Source organism: Phoxinus phoxinus (assembly GCF_949152265.1).
Source record: "Phoxinus phoxinus genome assembly, chromosome: 2".
Taxonomy (NCBI): domain Eukaryota; kingdom Metazoa; phylum Chordata; class Actinopteri; order Cypriniformes; family Leuciscidae; genus Phoxinus; species Phoxinus phoxinus.
Window position 1 is genome coordinate 7,914,811 of NC_136877.1, and position 18,024 is coordinate 7,932,834.

The 18,024-nt window shown below is 41.8% G+C and overlaps 1 protein-coding gene across 1 annotated transcript in view; it reads right to left on the minus strand.

Moving 5' to 3' along the window:
• zfhx3b (zinc finger homeobox 3b) overlaps positions 1-18,024 on the minus strand; it is a 431,922-nt gene that overhangs the window by 178,636 nt on the left and 235,262 nt on the right. Inside the window, exon 4 of the mRNA XM_079589354.1 lies at positions 9,978-10,048. The gene's annotated coding sequence lies outside the window, so the exon portion shown is untranslated. The remainder of the gene's footprint in view (positions 1-9,977; positions 10,049-18,024) is intronic.

Consider the following 18,024-nt stretch of genomic DNA (forward strand, 5'->3'; position numbering starts at 1 on the left):
AAAATCAACAGCTGTATATCACTGGCTGTGCTGCCTGTAAATGTTTTCAAAGTAATTCAAATTTTTGGAATGGGCAAGGTGAAAACCAGGGGTGAAATCCATTTGAAAGTGAGCATCACTATGTCCTACAATTGTAGTACTCTGAGTCACAGTACTCTAATCTGAACAGTAAAAATGAATGCATAGTTCAGTCATGAAACTCTTCTGAGAAACTGAATGGTCTTTCCAAATCGGAAGTATATTTTTCCTATTCACACAACCGTATTTATTTAGTTCCAAACCTGGTCCAGCTCAAGCACTGCGTGTCCTGATAATTTTCTTTAGGCCTCCTCCTCCCCAGCACCACCTGTCTAGAGCTGCTACGAAAGGTTCTCGCTAATTTACTGTACTTTTTCCTAACAGCCTCATAAAAGGAAAGTATTCAGTCGCTCACTTTCACATGGAATGACCCTCTGAGTAGCGTCTCCTTTCTGCAGTGCCTTCGATGGGTGCAAAAATGCTGTTTAGAATTCAGATATATGTAAAATCTACCAGCCCTGAACTTTAGCCACTAAAAGGTTCTTCTGGTCGAATTGATGTTTGAACACCTTTCCCTCCTGTACTGGGCAGAGTTTTCAGATGGAGTACCACCATTATTGGCTTAACTCAGTCAAATCTCCCACCCACAACTACCCTTCTGCACAGCCTAGTGGGAGCCATCTCCTGAGCTTAACTCCACAATATTCAATACTTTACAAGGCGCCTTCCTTCTAAATCTTTAATGGCGGGGGGTCGAGTAGGTCCAATTAGGAGTTGTAGTCTTCAGGGTCTGAAGACTGGAGGGGTGAGGGTGGGCAACAGCTTCTTGCATGGACACAGAATGTGAGGAGAGGGGGAATAGTCATCAATTAGCACCAATGAATCTTAACCTCGCTAATGACCGCTGGGTCCATGTCTAGAGGTCTGCTGGTGTCTGCTGGGATGGCGGGGGGTACAGTCTTCATGCACATCTCTGGACGTCACAGACTGGCCTGAGGCGATATGCTAAGCCCTCCCCCATATCACACACACTTACTCATTTACCCCCTGTCATAACACCAATTGAGGGATCTGAGCTACATTGAGATTCAATGCATATCCATTCCATGCCACAACCATCCCCACAAGAAACATTATTTCATTTAATATATTATGCATTCAGCTTGAAAAAGTCTGCAAGCCAGTGTGGCATGTGTTAATGTCTGTGTGGGAGAAAAACTCAATTTCCATCTTAGGTCAAGGGCTTTGGCAACCATGTGGCTACACCATGTTTGGAGTTTGCAATTTACTACAGTAGGAATATGTACAGAATATTAAAATAAATAGCTATGGTCCTGTTTTCTGATTGGTCAATACAGCATTCCAGCTGTGTTAAAATACAAGATATAGTAACAGCAAACCATTATTATTGTTGCATTCATAGTGATGTTCTGTTATATCAGGGATTGTATACTAAAGGATGCCACTTAATGAATTTGCTTAGTAAAATAATAAAAATCTGTTGACGATTATCTGTAAACTGAAAAAAAAATCAACATTTAGCTGACTCTCTTCATAAAGCAACCTTTCAAAAATCAACCTTAGGCTAACTATATTCATAAAGCATTGTGACTATACTCACAATATTGCATTTGTATGGATTACATATTGGACACTTAAGCCACAGTTAAGATTGTATGAAAGTAACTGCATAAAATATTGAACAAAGTGGCATTTTTGCAACTTTTGTTATTCTGCTAAGTATCTAATGCAATTAAATGAATTGACTAAATAGTGATTTAAATAGGATTTTACTTTTTTGAACCACTGTATCTTTGATTTAAACAGAGAACTCCGAACTGCATTGTGAAAACAAGACTAGAGGTCCAATGTCCAAACAGTGAATGAGTGTGAGATTGTGCTTGCATGCCTACTGGTTTTCCCGCAGCAACTCAGTCCCGGAGACAGCTTTGCTCCAGATGTCAGTTGAACAATTTTTGTTTGTTCATGTGTCCTGCTTTATGAACCCTTCCTCAGAGAGGGTTCCCGCTTTCCGCCGGAGTCTTCAAGTGGCTCAATTAGAACACAAGACAGCCCTTGTCTTTGCCAAACTGGAATCAATTTAGAAAAGCAACCATTTCACCTCAGATTAAGCCATCCAGTGTCTGTTCTATGGCATGTTGACCTTTGCTAGGCTCTCTCTTGTTCTATGGAGACTGGCTGGCCAGATGATGCGCTTCCCTAATTAAAGGCCTTGACGTCAAACTCCCAGAGCTGCCTGAGTGACTTATGTTTGAACCCCTAGCCACAGGTCAGCAGAAGTCTTTCAGGAATCTCATCGCTGTTTCGTCCACCCAACTCTTTTCTCTCACTGTCTATTTCCTTGTAAATTCCATTGATTCTCTTGTGCTCCTATTAACCTATTTTTCTCATACACAAGCACCCACTCACTGCACTTTAGTTTGAATTTTGGACACCAGCCACAGGCGTCCAGTTGGCACCGGGCTTTATCTGCTGGAGTCTTTGAAGGCGGTTGAGCCACAACAGGCATTGGCTTCCTTTGACTCCCTCTTCAGACAGGACACGGAGGCCAGAACACTAACAAACAAACACTTTCACTGATCATGAACGGCAAGATCAGACATGTAAGACTGCCTCCCGCAGAGAGGCCGAGAAGAAAGACAAGCAGTGACTTCGCACAGCGCCTTGTAGTCTTGGACAATAGCCTGGACACAGCTAATAGAGAGGGCGACCGGTGAAGAGGCACCTCTACATGTTCAACTGAATCCTCTGGCCTTTTATACACACTTGTTTCGTTGCGCTAGGAATGCGCTTCGCCTGACCCCAGGGCACTCATCCAATCAGCTCGCTATCTCCTGAAAGGGCCTCCATAATAGTGACATTTTTCCACCTCGTCAATAAGTGGTGAAAGCCAACCTCCACCCGCTACTTGACCATTTAACTTCTTTGTGAAAAGGCCCTTTCTTTCTTCCTCCCTCTATTTCTCGCTGAAATCAATAAAAGTGGAGCGAGGAATAAGACTGATCCAGAACTCACATTAAGCGAAGCGAGAGAGAAAGAACTAGAAAAATAGACCAAGGGAGAAATGTGGCTTTTCCATAGGCTTTTATACAGCACAGTCCACAAAAGCATATCATCATCATCAACATTTACTTACTATTCAGAACACCTCGAGGACATATTTACACCCACAAACACATGCACAGATTTATGACTCATACCATGCATATGGAAAAACATACATTTGCAAGCCTTATACACAAAGGGAAATACTGTGTGTGTGTGTGTGTGTGTGTGTGTGTGTGTGTGTGTGTGTGTGTGTGTGTGTGTGTGTGTGTGGGGGGGGGTCTTTCATATCTCAATATTATTTACTGGGCTGCAATGAGATTAAATGGAGAGAAAATGTAAATAAGTATCTCGCTTCTTAGATGTTTCTCTTGAGACAAAGACCTGAGGAATCTCCTATTTGGTCTAGTGAGAAGTCGTAATAATGTCAATGAGATGTAGAAATCATAAGATATTGTAAAACGTATAACCCAAACCTAAACTTAACCTAAACATAGTGCACAACCCCTAAATCTAACCAAGTGAGTATCAAGAACCAACAATGAACAAGTTTTACGTGCTAGAATTATTAAACTAGGTTAATGCTAATTTATAAATACACTATTGTTCATTGCTAATTCATATTTGTTCTAAATCAACTAATTCGAATTAATAAAACTTGAAAAAAAATATAAATATTAGTGTATAAAATAAGCATTAACCATGACTAAGAAATGCTAGTTTGTGATACATTAACTACTTTTAAAAATTAAACCAAATTTAAAAATATCATATGTTTTTTTTTCATCTCAAGTTTACAAGTTTATTGTTGAGAATATGTGAATATGCTAGCATCCAGCTATGGGGTATCCTCCTCTTGTGATTCTCAGTGATGTTGCGACCCAAAATTTGGTTGCAGGTCTATTCTGATTGAGTCGCAGACATCAGGGAAAAAATATCCTAAATTCACTTTTATTTATGCATAGCTATAATAAACATGCAAGTGTGCATATATAATCACAAAATCTAAATAAGTACTTGAACGGAACATATCTGAGAACTCTCCTGAGATCTCTCCTGAGATATGTAGAAGCACACTCTGAGCAATACAGTTGTCCTCTGACAGACAGAGAAAAAGGAGAGAACAAGAGAGGAGGAGGACGATTTGAAGAGAAAGAATGAGAGTGAGAACGATAAAAAGATAGAAATCCGCAACTCTGAATCATTAAAGAGATATCTACAAACAGACAAGCACTCTTGTTAGAGTTTCCTTTATGTTGCTGCTAATGATATACACTTGGCCATCACTCATTTGCCAGCTGTGTTCACACCTCATCACTTGTGCACAATGATTGACAATAATGGCGGTAGAGTGAAAACAAAATGTCTCCCAAGGAGGGAGGGAAGTGGAGGAGAGATGAGCGCGTTAGGTTTCGTGAGCGCACATGGATGCTACGATGAGCATGGCGCTTTGTTTGGTTCCACTGGCTGAGCTGAAATTGATTTCTGTGTGAGGCACGCACACCCCAAGCCCCTCTGCATTCTGATGGAATAAATAAAACACCCTCTTATGCACCATGAGGAAGGGAGGGGGCATATGAAAGAATAAAACGGGAGAGAACAGAAGCAAAAGGAAAATAATGAAGAGAAAAGAATGAACAGAACCAGGAAAAGGAGTGAGAGGATAAACACTGAGACGTTACAGAGATGAAAAAAACTGGAGTGAAGTATATAGATCTAGGGCCTTCTTTTACAAACAGAATGGATGACCTAGACTGGACTAGTATGGGGGTTCTTATCTATGATATAGTGAGCCAAAAATGGGTGACAGGTCTGTTCTGATTGAGTCTTGAAAAGCAGGAAAATACAAAGCTAAATAATAAAATACAACTCGTATATAATAATATACAACTCAAAATATAGTCAAGCATAGTTAGCATAGCAACATAAACATCCTATCAACTTTTAAACAGGGACAAAAACACTCTTCCCATAGCCTTTGTTGCTGACGTTAAAAGCTGTGCATCCAATCAAACTGTACGTTAATGCAAAATTTTGCCAAAAAAAAAAAAATTTTTCATGTTTTCCTAGTTTTCGTATTTTTAGGCACTTCATGCTAGTATTAATACATTTCATTGGGGTTAGCATTTCAAAGCAGACCTGATGCTAAGACTATCTCTGCTCCAATTAGTTGGGAGGTAAGTAGCTTTTATGGTTCATTAAAAACACCACCTTAATTAAACAGACTCCCCTTGATGGCTTGACCAATGTGACTTTGTATTTGATAGCCTTGGGCAGTGTTTCAAGGCTATTGCCAGAGGAGAAGCGCTAGGGCCGCTAAACACTAGTGGTGTGAACCTACTAAAATGTATTTGTTTGCTTTTTATTCCATCCATCAAAAAAACGAACAAAAAAACATTACAGACACAGATAAGTCCCATGTGGTGCGTGGCAATGCAAAAACGGCACTGAGGCCACATCAGTACTAGCATTTATACATGTTTAAACAATGTATTACATGCTTAAAAGTTTATCATTGTGCACAGTCACATAAAACAAGACACTGACAAACTAAAAAAGTTTAAAGTAATGATCACCATTTAATTCACACAGATGCTGCAGTGTTGCCTCTGATGCTATGTTATTAAACTAGCTTATTCCATTTATTTTGGTGGGTTGGTGGATTCTACAGCTATTATGCAGAATCTTCACAAGGAATTTGGAAACAAGCCACCTCAACTTGCTAAAGATTTGAGTCCACACAGAAAAATGATATGCACTGAAATGCAATCGTGAGGTGCCTAAAGATACTCAGCCCTACTAAATACACCATATGCAAAGGTTCTATTTTTGTGACTGAAAACTTTATAGCAATAACCTGTAATCTTCTCTCTAAATGTGCTAAACTACACGGCAGCTGCTGATAAATTTCAAGAAACAAAGCCTGATGCAGCAGCTTAATTGTTCTGGGTATCTTTCCATCATCTTTGTAAAGGGGTGCAGATCAGATTTGTTCCTCAAACACTGATGAATGACTGATGAATGCTAATGATCCTGTACTGTCAGGACTGCGGGGATGTCAAGGACGAGTCCTTCTCCATCATGAATGGAGCTCTAGATGAAAAGATTAGCAGTGAGCTGAGTTTGCTGTGGTTAGCATCTCTAAGTGTGAGGTGGGAAAACTTGTCTGTAGGATCCGCAGCGCCATTCAGAGAGGTAAGATCCCAGCACATGTGCTCGGGGACAAGGGCAGCACTCGGTGTGTTTTAGTCTGAGATCTCCCAGCACAAGCTCACACGGGAACAGGGGGATCTTTGGGGACGTGTTGTTTGATAATGCTGATATAGTTGGAGCACGGTCCCAGGAGTCACACAGAGAGTCGGTGAAATGGAGCAGGGTCCAGAGGGTATTCCATGCCAAAGGGAACCTGCGAAGCAGGTGGGCCGGGAGTACGGGTGTCCTCGTGTAGCAAGAAGCGAACAAGGGGAGGAGGGACGACATGACATGACATGGGCTCGTTAAGAGCCTGGCACTGCCTGCCGCCTGCTAATTTATGCAAATGAAGGTTACTGACTCATGGGAGGTGGGATGTCGGGGGGCGGGTGCTGTCACAGTTTGGCTGGCATCCAACGGTGTGCAGTAAAAATGGTGCGGCGGAGGTGGCGGCTTGTGAGGCTGGAAAGTTTGCCTGTGCGCCGCAGGAACGAAAGCGGGGAGCTGCGTACCAGAACAACGTACCCCGTTAGTTGCCTGGCAAGGCGGGCAGAGAAACAACCAATCACGGGCACGCTGCCTCCTCTACCCTGGCCGAATGGCATCGCCCTCACGGCCCTCCCCTCGCTCACGCTCCTCCTCTCCACCCCATCGCTCGGTTGCCCGGGATGATTTTATAAACATTTTGCCAGCCGATCAATAGCCGTATTGATCAGGCATTGTGAGAGTGATCCGTCTAAAACCCCCAGCAGCCTGCAGCTCTAAGAGAGGGAGGAGCGAGGGAAAGAGAGAGAGAGGCTGCAGAGAGAACGAGGAAAGGGAAAGAGAGAGAGGAAAGGAGAGAGAGGCTGCAGCCACAGAAGAGAGAGGTAGAGGGGAGAGAAGGGGAGATCTCACAGAGAGGCAGAAGGAGGCAGTGCTGAAGGTAAAGCAGTGTGGTGTGGACGTAGAGAAGCGAGCAGGAGCAGCCATTGGGACTGCGTTAACATGCATTCTAATCGCTTTCTCGTTAAGCCGCGGAAGGGAGGGGTGACTAATGAGTCTCGCCGTAAGTATACAAAATAATTTACGGAGAGAGAGGAAGTGGGCGAGAGAGGTAACGTATAAACGAAAACAGGCGCAGGTTTGGCCTGGTGAGTAAATGAGCGTATGTGTGCGCAGGGGGAGGCGGAGGTGTGTAATCGCTGTGGGAGATGGTACGCGATTAATTCTGATTGCTTTGTAAATTTAATTATCATTTATTCTCTCTAGGAAAAAAACCCGCCTGTGGTTGACGGGAATGGAGTCGCGTACCATAAAATTTACCTGCGAACGACTATACCCGATGACTTCTCGCTCATAAGGAGGCCTGCTAAATACGCCGGTGATCACTTCCGAAGGGAATTCATAATGAGAAAACAACATACCGAAAGCAGGTCCAATGCATTTGATAGCCTTGAGGATAAATGCGGGCCACTTTGAGGATTTTGGTGCCTGATCTTTTCGTAAACCCCAACTGTGCATCAATGGATCATGGGGGAACATTCAAAAATGGGATATTACTCATTGGACGTGTACCAGTTCCTCATTATTGGAGTATGGACACTTTCAACTTTCTACTGACTGAATATGTTTAAGCTTGAGCACATTTTGGGCAAAAGTCTGGATAACAAACAGAACGGAGAACAATGGATAAGGAGAGGGCTGTTTAGAAAATCAGGCCTGTCTTGCCACTCAGTCACATGACTCACCAGGGGGGATCAGACACAAGAGCCCAAGGGAGGCCTGTATTGATCCAGACCAAAGTGTATTTCGGCAGCACTGGTTATGCTCAGCTGATGTGATCAGGGCTGATTGAAGATCAGGCCTGGTCTTCAGGCCATAATGAAGAGAATTGATGCAGGATGTCGGACCACTGATCACCTATCAGCCCACAATCTAAAACCAAGTGAATGAAGCCCTGTCTCTATTTAGATGAATACCTTTGTGTAACTGGAAATGTACACTTTAACACACACATTCAAGGCGTACATCTCTGACATGACACCATGCTGGCTATAGTGCCCTAGTCGCCAACCAGCATTTGAAACATGGATCTAAAAGAGATACAGTGGTATAAAAACCTATATTATGGAGTTGGAGACAACAGTGGATTGTGATTATGATTGAAACTTGTTCACCCAAAACTTCTGTCAATAAGTACTCAAGTTGTTCCAAAGCCATATAGATGAGTTATCTAGCAGAACATTCAAGTTTTCTTTTCTCAATACAATGAAAGTGAATGGATGGGAATCAGAGCTAATGTGGTCACCACTTTCAATGTATGGAGCAAAGCAGCTTGGATATTCTGCTAAATATCTCCTGTTGTGTTCCACACAAGAAAGTAAGTCATAAAGGTTTGGAACGACATAAGGGTGCATATTCATTTTTGTGTGACCTATGCCTTTCAGTGGTTACACAGACACACCACAGGTTATTAGCATGATTATGTTATCTGTGCCTGATTCATTGCAGTAGGTGCTACATTAGAGAAATTGTGCTGTGGCTCAAAATACCAAAACACTTATACAACTAGACCTTAATAGCTTAAGTTTAGATTCAGGTTTAGGCTGTTAGTATCATCCACTGACTTCTTTTAAAGATGGAAAAATATATTATTGTGCAATTTAATGTTGGAAATACAGTATATTTTTATAGAAGCATGAAATGTATACATTTCATTTATTTATATAAAAAGAAACCAAATATTACATGCAAGCTTTTTTTTTCATAAAATATATATTTTTTTTAACTCAATGACCTCATTCCATAAGTAATCTGCAAAATGTCGTTCCACTTTAAGGAGCACAAGAAATGTTCTTGTGAGGAATGGGAGAAATAAAAACAGAATTAATTGTGCAGAAATCCTTAACAAGTCAATAAATTACGGCAATTAGTAAAAACACAACGGAGATGGCTCCCTTGAGACTGTGATGCAGAAAAGCTTCAAAACGAAGGGATCATTAGTAATCTGTGCTAATGCCACCGTAAGTAAAGGAAAAAGACGGATAAATGAGGGAATTAGAAGACGAATAAGGGAACAGGGTGCAATAAACAAGGACAAAGCAGAATAAGAAATGATTTCACTTCCTTAGGCCAGTGTTGCAGCAGACAAATATGTCAGTGGGCCACAATAGACTATACGTGCACACCTGTGACTGTATGACTGTGTGTATCTGTGTGTGAGTAAAGTGATCAATAAGAGCCTGTGGCAGTGTGTGTCTGCCAGTATGTTAGCACTACATTACGACTGGATTACAGAGATTCCGTTGCAATGTGCGTGCGTAAGTCCTGCTGAGGGAGCGTTGGCCTGGCCCTGAGACAGGCAGTCTGCGGTCCACCTGTGTGTGTGTGTGTGTGTTAAGCCCGAACCAGCTGTAACAGTTCAGACTACTACTCATCGCAGCATTTCTGGCTGTGAGAGACCGTCTGTTGTTATCTAAACACTGCGTAAAGACCTGAGAGGCCACTGTAAGTTTGTATACGAGTGTGTTTTTTCCAGATCTGTCATTTTTGTAGTAGGACAGAGTCTGATCAGATCTCTAGTTTCGATTTGACACGTGAACTTGTGATCTGACGCTGTCACTCATGCCTCGCGTGTGGTCTAAGCGGGGTGTAAAGACTCATGTTAGCCTCATTCACTCAGGTGCTGCTGGGAAATCTGTGTGAGTGGGCGTACGTACCGGCAGGCCACCGGAGATCCAGCAGTGTGCACCGTTCAAACACCGTCTCCCGTCACAGAGCGGATCCAAACCTAGAACACAGACACACAGAAATACAAAGAAAGACGTGTGAGACATAAAAGAAACAGATGCAATGGGACAGTATTAGGATTTTTTTTTTTGGAATATAAGTGACAGAGCTTCTCAGAAGGACGAGTCTGTGCTTTCACACACACTGTGCAGCCGACGCGCCCGGGCCTGGTCTAATTGCGCTATTACTAATTCATGTTTATTAATGCAGTGATGTGTGAAGGTGACGGGGACAGATTGCCGCTGTTGCTGTGGTGCATGTTTGCATGCGCAACATCAGCTCGGGATACGAATAAGCGCATATACACACATGCACAAACACAGCTTGACTGCTTACCGCCGATGCCAGTTTGCATGTGTTTCTCAGGCCTGCTGGCACAGACAGTGGGTGAGGTAGCCGGAGGGTTGGAGGAGGGGCTGCTGATGGCCCCGTGCCAAGAGCCTCTCGTCCCCCTGTGCCCTTGGGCATCTGTTGCAGAGTTATTGTTTTCACTGGCACGCAATTAGTAACACTACACATTTATTTAGCCCTGCTCTAATGCTCCATAATTAGCTTCGGGCCCCAAACAAGCACCGCCTTTCCTGCTCTCCCCGCCGCGGCAGTCGTGATTCAGCACAAGCGGCGGGAACACGGGCCAGAAAAGTAGAAGAAAGCGCGAGAAAGAGAATTACTAGAGTTGCTAGCAGGGCCAGCTTGTGTGTTGGCTCAGCATTTCTTAAGAGCTCTTTAGGGGCCTGTTGGCTGAGCAGTGCGTGCGTACAGGGAGGAAAGGGCAAACACGGAGCGGTTACACTTTTATAGAATGCTTTGTGGAAAAACACCCCTGACACACACCTCAGCACTGCAGCCCTGTTTGTCACAGGGCCCAAGGGGCCGCACTGGCCTCTCACATGACTGTGAGCAATGACCTTCCAGGGCAGCAGTTTAAGAGAGTACAGCAACCCCACCTCCTCTCCTGTGCTGCTCTCTGGGAAATGGAGTCTCACACCAGCATACATATGGGCTGAAATGCAGATGAGAACATGAAACAGAGAGACAAGTCAGATACATAAACAAAGTGCTTGTATACTTGCGAGTAAATGCCAGTAGATTTCTCCAAGAATTTCTGTTTCGTTTTACGATAACAGCCTCTATGTAATTACTGAAGTTAGATTTTACAGTTTGTCATGAAATGGTCTCCACCAATCACCATTATAGAATTTACCAATAGAATTTGCCACTGGATTTTGTCAAGAATTGCAAATCTTTTTAAAAGATTGAATTGACACTTAATTGCATAAGAATGTTGCCAACAATATATATATATATATTTGATTTTGCCTGGAATTTCCATTCTTTGCAAGTAAAATAACCAATGAATGATTTTTTTATGAAATATGCTTCACTAATTCACATGACTTTTTTCAAGAATTCCCATTAGATTTTTTTATATTAATTGTCATTGGATTTTGACAAGCATTGCCAATCATTTATTTTATTTTTTTCATGAATTCATTCGATTATCACAAGTAATATCCATTAGATTTTAGCAGGAATTTCTATTTGGTTATGCAATTACTTTTCTTTTTTTTTTAAGAATAGCCATTAGATTTATACCAATCATTAGCATTAGATATTGCCATTTGATTTTGTCAATAATAGTCATTATATTTTAACAGGAATTGCCAATAGATTTTTAAAATCAGCTTTCAATACTTTATTTGGATTTTACAAATAACTGTAACCATATTTTGACACGAATTGGCAATATTTCTATGAATTCTATTAGATAATTGACATTACATTAGTTTTGCCAATACTATTCATTTACATTTTGCAAATAATTACCTTCAGTGAGAGTAACTGCCATCTACTTTGGCTAGTATATCTACCATATAGATTGCTGATCAAAATACACAAAATAAATCTTATGGTTTTGTGGGTGTATATATGCAATACTAAAATGCCTGTGAAGAAAATAAATATAGCAATATATGGAAACGGTATGTGCCTCAATTTTCCGCAGTGAAGCTGATGGCTCATGTGTAAATGTATATTGTTTATGGAAACAAAGGTCAAAACCAAGTTCAAGTCAATGTGCATATTGCATACATATTCATGCGCTGGCTATATCAATCTATTTCAGCGGAGGCTAGTGGGCGGAGCCCGCTGATGAGGTCAAAAGGGACACAGACACATGAATATCAGAAGCACACATTCACAGCTGCATCGTACCTGGATGCACTCATTACAGAATAAGCAAATAAACCAAAAGGTTGACATACAATTCCAAAATGCAGGTCGTAAAACTGAATTTATAATGTTGTCATATGAAATTCATTCAAAGCATAAGCTATTTTCCCAGCTGCCTGCCATTCTGAAAAGACAATACTCAATGGAATCGAATTAAAGAATTGCATTCGGTCTTATCAAAAGGGAAAGGTCCTTGTCCCCAGAAATCACATTCAGCAAAACTGACCTCTGACCCATTTCATTTTAGTATGACCGCCATTATCCAGCAGAAAATTAGAAACGTGCTGCTATTGTCTGGTCCCGTGGTGGAGGCGTGGTTACGAAAAGATAAACGCAGAGTCTACAAAAGAGCAGCAACTGGACCATTCAAGAATCTTAAACTGAAAGACTACATGTTACCTGACAGAGGCATTGGTCTGCTGAGCTGTGTGTGTGTGTGTGTGTGTGTGTGTGTGTGTGTGTGTGTGTGTGTGTGTGTGTGTGTGTGTGTGTGTGTGTGTGTGTGTGTGTGTGTGTGTGTGTGTGTGTGTGTGTGTGTGTGTGTGTGTGTGTGATGGCTATGCAATTTTGCAAAAAAGACTGGGTGTCCTTATGGTTACATTTGTGTTTCTACAATATATTCAAAATAAAGAGAATGAATCATCTAAATTTGAGACACTCAAGTGCCAAGAAGGAAGGGAGAAAGGGGGATGTCTCCGGTCTCCATGGGCAACCAGGGTTATGCTGTCTTTTCTTGTAAACATAAGGAGAATAAGGACAAAGCGTCTTTTGGTAACAAAGCCATTACATGTCAATGAGTGAAGAGGTGACATGGTTCCACGCAGCTTCTCTGCATGGAAGCGCCCGGAATGCTACACACACACACGCACGCACACACACACACACACACACATACACACAATCCCTCTCTTCAATGTAGATCTACAATAAAAAACAGTACTGCATCAGTGCACACATTCAAAGTCTGAATATATAAAAACTAAATTTACTTTTTGTCCCCTGAAACAGCAGGATATCAGACTTCTCGTCTCACATATGTATCTCCCAAAATATGTGAATATATTAGTCATATTTTGGGGTATTCAAAAGGCTAAGTACTGTCCATTCTAATGCACATGTGCTAGATGAGAGGGGGCACAGGATGCAGACGTTTTAAATGTTATATTTCCATGATTGCTTCTCGTTCCCCATTTCCTGTCTATTGTGAGGGTGTAGGAGGCATTGTGTGGAGCGTCTGTGCGCGCGCGGGGCGGGTCGGTTCAGAAAGGACATCCCCCTGGGATCTCAGAGCAGCCCCATCTTTTATTAATCAGAGGCCCCTGCGCCACACTCCACGCTTATCACATTTAACAGCCTCAGATGGAGATGCGGCTCTGGGTGGGGTGCCTCCGCTCGAGCCATCTAGAACGTGTGTATACGGGACGGGAGGGAGGGGGGTGCGGACCCATCATGCACCTCCATCACCCAGCTATTGGGCCGAATCACAATACAGCAAATTACCTTCTGCTGACAAGAAAAAATGAGCAGGTCTTCTGTATGTGGGGGAAAAAAGGATTGCCAAGAAGAGGTGACACATTGATTGCTTAGTATGCGTATCCTGCGGGCACGGGGTTCGCAGTCTTCCTCTTCTATATAAATGTAGAAGCAGGGGAACAGAGCAGGTGGAGTGGAGGAGAAATTGAAATGCCATGTTAGATTGGAGGGTCTGCTCTCAAACTGGGCGGCCCGACCAACAAATGCACAAACACAAAGGTCTTGGGCGAGCGGATGAAAAGGTAAGGTCCGTGTCGTGCACACAAGGCTCTAAGATGTCGCCCCAACACCCTTCCCTTCTTTCTTTTTTTTGCCTGTCCTCTTTCACCCCCCCTCCATCCCCTCGTCTCATGTATGTCGTAGCTCAGATGAATCAGTGTCAGCGGTGTTGAGAGCACTTACTGTCAACCCCAGCGCCCCGGGCCACGCCACTGATGGACACAAACTATAAAATATCACCCCCCTGGGGAGACATTGTTCAAACTCTCCCCCACAGCCCTGAGGTGAAGAGCTCACTCTCGCTTTCTCTAACTCACTTTCTCTCGGTCTGTGCATCTGGTTTTGGATGACTTGCATGTAGATTCTTGTGGCCATTAAGCCAAAATGCAGTTTCTTTTTGGACTGGGCTATTGAGATACAGCGGTGCAGCTCGAACCCTGTCAAATTGTCGGACTTCTTTGTGCTGCTCCACGCTGGAGCCTGGTTAAATGACACAACAGGAACCGTAGATCTGAGACCTCTGAGAGCTGAAGACTAGAAGACAAAAGCCGAAATCTTGATGTCCACTCCAGGTTTAAATAATGTAGCAGGGTGCATGCTGGGATTGCCATCAATCCCAGTCTCTGATGATGGCACTTATTTCAGCTGATAAGTGGAATAGAAAGCGAGAGGGAGCCGAGGCAGACTGGAAAGGGGGGGTTTTCCTCTAGTCTATATGGGTCATTGGGCTTCAACTCTGCTTTTTGCATTTACAAGGTCAACAACCAAAACACTTTCTCTGTTGAAGTGTGCTTGCTTCTATATGAATGTATGAATAAATGTGTATGAGGATCAATGACATGCCCCTAGTTGTCATAAAAATGACTTTTTGCATTAAAAATGCAATTCAAAATTCATATTTTTTGGTGGGGCATAGTCAAAATTGTCAGGGTGATATACCTGTTCTGATATCATAATTACATTTTTGAAAATAATAAGAATAAAGAATTTCCAAAAAATGTACTTATTTGGAAAATATGTGCCAAATCAGAGTAATGCAGAAAAATAATGTACAGTATGTATAGCTGTGTGTGTGTGTGTGTGTGTGTGTGTGTGTGTGTGTGTGTGTGTGTGTGTGTGTGTGTGTGTGTGTGTGTGTGTGTGTGTGTGTGTGTGTGTGTGTGTGTGTGTGTGTACTCGTCTACCTATCTAAGTGGGGATCTTGGTGTCGTTACACACTCCCCAACAGGGGACCGCCGAGCCAAGTGGGGACATTTTTCAAGTCCCCTGTTGGTCATGCTTTAAAACATGTTGTTAAAATCAAGTAGAAAACTGTAGGTGTGTGTGTGTGTGTGTGTGTGTGTGTTTTCATTTTCTTTTAATTTCCTTACATTGGACATGCTTATTCATCACTGACCCATAAGGTTCAACATCACTGTAAATATGTTAATGTATCTCTAATATTAGTTCTGATGCAACAGAAAGACACAAAGCCAGGCTTCCTTCAAAGCACATGAACAGCCATAGCAGAGCCTGCAAAGTGTCATACGAGACTGCGCTAAATAACCTCATGTCTCAGAAAACATAATATTACAATAATAATGAATGTAAACAACTTACAGAGCTCTTACTCGTACCTCCAGAATGCTGCAGATTAATTTTAGCGTTGATAGTGTTGACATAGAAACGCATAAACAGCTCAGGGTAGAAAGTCATGCTGAGAACGTAGAACGTCGCCATTGCTTAATTACGGTTACGGCATGGCGTGAACGCAGCATAAGATCGTTGTTGTGGTTCAGGAGGAACTGTAAAAGGCGGCTGCTGTTTGTTGTTGCCGCTCGGTGACTGTCTGTCTACCAATCCGCATAGACTTCCATAACGTGCTGATGACGCGTGACGTCTCTGCGAGCAGGTGCACGGAGGTATGCAAATACACATGCTGACAGGTGGATAGGATATCGTATCATTGCATTCGGACAAAAAGCAATGATTGGATGAACATGTTTTGTTTCTGAGACTTATATATGTATGTCATTTTTAAAAATATTTAGACCACTGATTGCTATCAGGATTTGAAGAGAGTTTCAACCAGAATCACAAAAAGTGTTTATAAAAAAAAAAAAAAATGCCTACCCTATACTTTAAATATTGACAGTTGGTTTCTAGTTCCCTGGAAAACTGTCTGTCGCCACTTGACTTATTGAATCAAGCCATATTAGCAGGTAAACGTCAGAAAGATTAGTGTGCATTAAGATGCTGGCAACAGCTACTGGCAACGCATTATATTTTGTGTGTGTGTGTGTGTGTGTGTGTGTGTGTGTGTGTGTGTGTGTGTGTGTGTGTGTGTGTCTGTGTGTGTGTGTGTGTGTGTGTGTGTGTTGGGGAAACTGCTCTAATTGGACCTGTTTACTGCACTGGCACACAGAGAGTTCTGGGTTTAGGTCTCGAGTGGGCGGGAGGAGGCGAACACTCTAAATGCACTGGATCACGAGCAAGTCACTGATTGCAATTTCTTCCTCTCTTTCCTTTCCCTTTTCTTTCTTCCCTTCTGATCAGCCTGGTTTAGTAGTCTCACAGGAGCACATCCATCTAACGGTAATGTGAGAGTCAAGCCGAACTACATAACAAGCTAACTTGTCCAAAAGTCCTCATTACACATAAACATTACATAACTAAATGCAAGCCATCAATAGTTAGATGCTTAAAAAAAAAAAACGGAAGGTTAATTCTTCAATCTATAATGAGTCGCTCAGGAAGTCTGTAATGGGTTTATTTCAGAAAATATGAGGATATACAGAGTACAGCCATACATAAAAAATATTACATTTTTGAAAAGAAAACCTTTAGTGTAATTGGCAAAATATTCTAGTGTATCTATTTTTTTAAGTTTTCTTATTGATATTTAGATGTATACACTCACACACAAAAATGTGAGCATAATTATCCTAAATGTGAACAGTTTCAAAAATGTTCCACGAACGATTTATAAATGTCCGCATTCACAAAATGTTCTTAAATGCAGTGCTATGTGTTCAAGACAGAACGTCCCGCAGATATCTCCAGAAAAACTACGCGCACAATTTTTGTACAGTTAGACATGAACCTTTTAAGTATTCCTCAATCTTTTCATTATTAACAATATGACTAGACAAAAAAGTGTATACGTTCGCTAGTGATCAGAGGTATGTAATAAGTATTTTTTTTTCTGCGCAACAATAATTGAATTTCTGATGACTCAATAACTGCAATTCACCATTATTCCTGAAGGTAGCAATGTCTGATATACAACAATGATGTGATGTTTCACTCATAATTATGGCAGGCATTAAACAAAAGAAAACAATCAGAAAAACTTGAAATGGTTTAGAAATTTACTGCAGAGAGCAATTTATTGTACGCAATTAAATATTAGCGTCACCGTCACTTGATGGTATTGATTAACAATGGTATTAACGTCACTTGATGGTAACAATATTGATTTGACATTGAAAATGATAGTTTTGAGAACATATTTGAGGTGGCGAATATGAGCTGGATGCTGGTTGTACTGGAGAAGTGAACTCTGACGATGACAGCGATGAAAGCATCTGATCTAATTGACCACTTTCAAGTTCCATAAGGTAACGAAATATGCTTTATTTTATTATTTTGTAATTGTTATTACAACATCAGGAGAGTTTTATAACATGGTGGCAATTAGAGATCCATCCGGGTTAGATTTAGATCCGGGGTCGGTAAAGACCCGAATGTGTAATAATGATTGATTGGTGAAACATTCATGCATTTAAGGGTTAATATTAGCTCATTTTAGTGATGCAATTGTTAAAAAGCAGTTAAAATGTTGTGCATTTGTTCCTCACTTTTGATGTAGGATAAAATCCATGATATTTAGGATCAATCCAATGTACATGCCTGTTATCAATGAGCCCCCTGATTCTTATCGCACGAAGATGTCGTGAACGGAGATGTTGGTGGTTTCCTCCGCATCAGCACACACGGTTGGAGGACACAAGT